At 42.1% G+C, this 5,081-nt stretch overlaps 1 pseudogene; it reads left to right on the top strand.

Annotated features, from left to right (window-relative positions):
- Nucleotides 1-1,672: 1,672 nt before the first annotated feature.
- On the top strand, nt 1,673-3,050 carry LOC119627112 (quinone oxidoreductase-like; annotated as a pseudogene).
- The last annotated feature ends 2,031 nt before the right edge of the window (nt 3,051-5,081 follow it).

Here is a 5,081-nt window from a genome sequence, read left to right as displayed (position 1 = left end):
TTCAGAATCTGCTGATAATTATTTTCCAGTGAAACAAATGCAAGGACAAGATGAAAATACCGATGTATGTTAGTCTCTGCAAACTAGGAATAGAGGGAAACTTCCTTAACTTGATAAAAAACATCCACAGGCTGGGCCCGGTGGCTCAGGCCTGTAATCCCAGTACTTCGGGAGGCCAAGGCGGAAGGATCACTGGAGCTCAGCGGTTCAAAACCTGTTGTCTGGGCAACATGGCAAAACCCCATCTCTACAAAAATTACAAAAAGTAGCCAGGCATGGCAGCAGTCCCAGCTACTTGGGAGGCTGAAGTGGGAGGATAACTGGAGCCTGGGAGGTTGAGGCTGCAGTTGAGCTGTGATCATGCCACTGCACTTCAGCCTGGGTGACAGAGGAAGACTCTCTCTCAAAAAAAAAAAAAAAAAAAAAATCCAGAAAAAATCTACAGGTAGTATCATACTTAATGGTAAAAAAAACTAGAACTTTTCCTGCTAAGATCAGTAAAGATGTCTCCTCTCAACTCTCCTTTTCAACATCATTTTGGAAGTCCTACCTAATGCAATAAGACAAGAAAGGGAAACAAAAGGTTGGAAAAAAGAAATAAAACTGTCTTTGTTCATGGATGACATGATTGTCTATGTAGAACATCTGAAAGTATAAATTTAAAAAAACTTCTAGAACTAATAAGTGATTCTAGCAAGGTTACAGGGTACAGAGTTAACCTACAAAAGTCAATTGCTTTCCTATATACCAGCAGTGAACAAGTAGAATTTGACATTAGAGTCAATACCATTTATATTATCATCCCCCAAAATGGAATACTGATGTATAAATTCAACAAAATATGTATAAGATATATATAAGAATAACTGCAAAACTCTAATGAAAGAAATCTAAGAACTGGGGGGTGGTAGGGAGGATGAAGAGGAGTTGGTTAATGTTTACAAAAATACAGATAGAGGAAATAAGCTCTAGTATTTGATAGTATGTTAGGGAAATTATGGTTAACAACACTTTATTGTGTGTTTCAAACTAGTTAAAGAGAAGAATTGTTATGTTTCCAACGCAAAGAAAAGATCAATTTTTGAGGTGATTGATATGCCAATAACCCTGACTTGATCATTCCACACATTGTATACATGTACCAGATATCACATATGGCCAGGTGCTGTGGCTTATACCTATAATCCCAGCAATTTGGGAGGCCGAGACAGGAGGATTGCTTGAACCCAAGACCTTGAGACCAGCCTGGACAACATAGTTAGACTCTATCTCTTAAAAAAAAAAAAAGGCCGGGCGCGGTGGCTCAAGCCTGTAATCCCAGCACTTTGGGAGGCCGAGACGGGCGGATCACAAGGTCAGGAGATCGAGACCAGCCTGACTAACACGGTGAAACCCCGTCTCTACTAAAAAAATACAAAAAACTAGCCGGGCGAGGTGGTGGGCGCCTGTAGTCCCAGTTACTCAGGAGGCTGAGGCAGAATGGAGTAGACCCAGGAAGCGGAGCTTGCAGTGAGCTGAGATCCGGCCACTGCACTCCAGCCTGGGTGACAGAACAAAGACTCCGTCTCAAAAAAAAAAAAAAAAAAAAAAAAAACTGACATATACCCCAAAAATATGTGCAACTATGTTACATAAATTAAAACCTTTTTTAAAAGGCAAAAGTAGGAGACAGTGTGGCAGGCCTCCTCCTCTGGAATCTGAAGAAGCCCTCACAGATTTTATTTCTTTATCTTATTTTGTTTTATTTATGTTTTTGAGACAGAGTCTCACTCTGTTGCCCAGGCTGGAGTGCAGTAGCATGATCTCAGCTTACTGCAGCCTCCATCTCCGGGGTTCAAGGGATTCTCCTGCCCCAGTCTCCTGAGTAGCTGGGATTACAGGCATGTGCCATCACACAGGGCTAATTTTTGTATTTTTAGTAGAGACGGGGTTTCACTATGTTGATCAGGCTGGTCTCGAACTCCTGACCTCGTGACCTGCCCGCCTCAGCCTCCCGAAGTGCTGGGATTACAGGCCTGAGCCACCACTCCTGGCCACCCTCACAGATTTTAATTCCCACTCTAGATTCTGTATCTAGATCACCATGGCAACTGGACAGAAGTTGATGAGAGCTGTTAGAGTTTTTGAATTTGGTAGACCAGAAGTCCTGAAACAGCAGTCGGATATTGCAGTACTGATTCCGAAAGACCATCAAGTTCTAATCAAGGTCCAAGCATGTGGTGTCGACCCCATGGAGACATTCATTCACTCTGGTACTTACGGTAGAAAACCACCCTTACCCCATACTCCTGGCTCAGATGTGGCTGGGATGATAGAAGCTGTTAGAGATAAAGCATCTGCTTTCAAGAAAGGTGACAGAGTTTTCACTAGCAGCGTGATCTCTGGGGACTATGCAGAGTACAATCTTACAGCAGACCACAGTTTACAAACTGCCTGAAAAACTGGACTTTGAACAAGGAGCTGCCATGAGTATTCCATATTTTAGTGCTTATCGAGCTCTGATCCACAGCGCCCGTGTGGAAGCTGGAGGGTGTTCTGGTTCACGGGGCGACTGGAGAAGTTGGATTAACAGCATGCCAAATTGCTAGAGCTTATGGCTTAAAGGTTTTGGGCACTGCTGGTACTGAGGAAGGACAAAAGGTGGTTTTGCAAAATGGAGTCCATTAAGTGTTCAATCACAGAGAAGTTAACTATACTGATAAAATTAAGAAATATGTTGGTGAGAAAGGAATTGATGTAATTATGGAAATGTTAGCTAATGTAAATCTTAGTAAAGATTTGAGTCTTCTGTCACATAGAAGATGAGTGATAGTTGTTGGCAACAGAGTACTACTGAAATAAACCCACGGGACACCATGGCAAAGGAGTCGGGTATAATTGGAGTTACTCTCTTTTCCTCAACCAAGGAGGAATTTCAGCAATATGCAGCCGCCCTTCAAGATGGAATGGAAATTGGTTGGTTGAAACCTATAATAGGTTCTCAATATCCACTGGAGGTGGCCCAGGCTCATGAAACTACCGCTCATGGCAGTGGGGCTACTGGAAAATGATTATTCTCTTATGATGATTAATTATTTCATGGATTTCTTAGGCAATTAGAGGTATTGTCTTTCTCCCAGTTGTACTTATCCTATCTTTCTCCCAGTTGTACTTACCTATAATTGAATGTAATTAACATTCAATTCAGTGAGTTTCTTATGTGAAAAAATGAGATTTTTCTTTAGAGAGCAGAGGCAGAAGAGTAACATTCATTGTATAGCCAGCAATATTTTTTATGCTATCTGTCTCAAATCTAGGAGTCATCATAGTAGCAAATAGCATGTTAGTGGTCATTTGGCATGAGGGTGCATTCCAGTAATTCTTAATTGTTACTTGATTAATTCCATACGTTTGATCAAAACATGCTAGTTCAAAATAAGACTGCTCAGTTTCCAAGTGTTTTCAAGCCTACTTACCTTTATAAAGGTTATCTAGTCTCTAATTAGCCATGACTGTATTAGACATTGAACATTTTCTAGACTAAAAACCTCTATTCTAAACTAATCTCATCTGGATCTCTAAGTACTTTTTTTTTTTTTGAGAGAGAGTCTCACTCTGTCACCCAGGCTGGAGTGGCCTATCTTGATCGTGGCACACTGCAACCTCCGCCTCCCAGGTTCAAGTGATTCTCCTGCCTCAGCCTCCTGAGTAGCTGGGATTACAGGTGCCCACCACCATACCCGGCTAATTTTTGTATTTTTTAGTAGAGATGGGGTTTTGCCATGTTGACCAGGCTGGTTTCGAACTCCTGACCTCAGGTGATCCACCCACCTCAGCCTCCTAAAGCGCTGGGATTACAGGCGTGACCCACCATGCCTGGCCCTATAAGTCTTTTATAAAAGCAATAATAAATAATGTCCATGACAATTTATTAGTTTTCTAAGTATTTTCCCAAATATTACAATAAGTTCACTTCATTACCGGTTGGCCGCCAATGACCCCATATGTTCTGTGAGAACAGGAGCTTTATCTCTTTATCTTTCATATAATGCATAGTCTCCAAATAGGTAATACTTCTCAATTCATTATATTTTCAGAGTAGATTTAGAGTTACCTGTTTGTGTGGTGAGCGTCATATATTTTTGTTGAAATTAATAAGCTCACAAATTTGATAAATTAGGAATGATATGCATTTGTCTCATAACATAATTATGTGTAATAAAATCTATAGAAAATTAAAAACAACAACAACAACAAGCGGCCGCCGGGTGGTGTGGCTCACGCCTGAAATCCAAGCACTTTGGGAGGCCGAGGAGGGTGGATCACCTGAGGTCAGGAGTTTGCGACCAGCCTGGCCAACATGGTGAAACCCCATCTCTGCAAAAGTTACAAAAATTAGCCAGGCATGATGGTGCACACCTGTAGTCCCAGTCACTCAGGAGGCTGAGGCAGCAGAATCATTTGAACCTGAGAGGCGGAGGTTGCAGTGAGCCAAGATCACACCACTGCACTCCAGCCTGGGCCATAGAGTGAGACTCTGTCTCAGAAAAAAAAAAAAAAAAAAAAAAAAAAAAAGGCCAAGGTGGGAGGATTGCTTGAAGCCAGGAGTTCATGACCAGCCTGGGCAAAAAAATGAGACATCCATCCACACAAAAAACAAATCAGCCAGGTATAATGGCAGGCACCTATAGTGCACTACTTGGGAGACTGAGACTGAGGCTGGAGGACCGTTTGAGCCCAAGAGATCAAGGCTGCAGTGAACTGTTTTCACCCCACTGCACTAGCCTGGGTGACAAAGTAAGACCCTGTTTGGGAAAACAAAAAGTAAATACATAAACAAATCTAAGAAGAACTAAATAAATAGAGAGATATACTGACTGGGCACAGTGGCTCACACTTGTAATCTCAGCACTTAGGAGGACCAAAACAGGAGGATCACTTGAGCCCAGAAGTTCAAACCCAGAAGTTCTGGGCAGCATAAAAAGACACAATCTCTACAAAAAATTTAAAAATGAGCTGGACATGGTGGTGCATGCCTGTAGTCCCAGCTACTTAGAAAGTTCAGGTGGGAGGAACACTTGATCCCGGGAGGTTGAGCCTGC

Source organism: Chlorocebus sabaeus, chromosome 14, assembly GCF_047675955.1.
Source record: "Chlorocebus sabaeus isolate Y175 chromosome 14, mChlSab1.0.hap1, whole genome shotgun sequence".
NCBI classification, from domain to species: domain Eukaryota; kingdom Metazoa; phylum Chordata; class Mammalia; order Primates; family Cercopithecidae; genus Chlorocebus; species Chlorocebus sabaeus.
The sequence above is the reverse complement of the archived record's forward strand: the minus strand, read 5'-3'. Positions and strand labels throughout refer to the sequence as shown.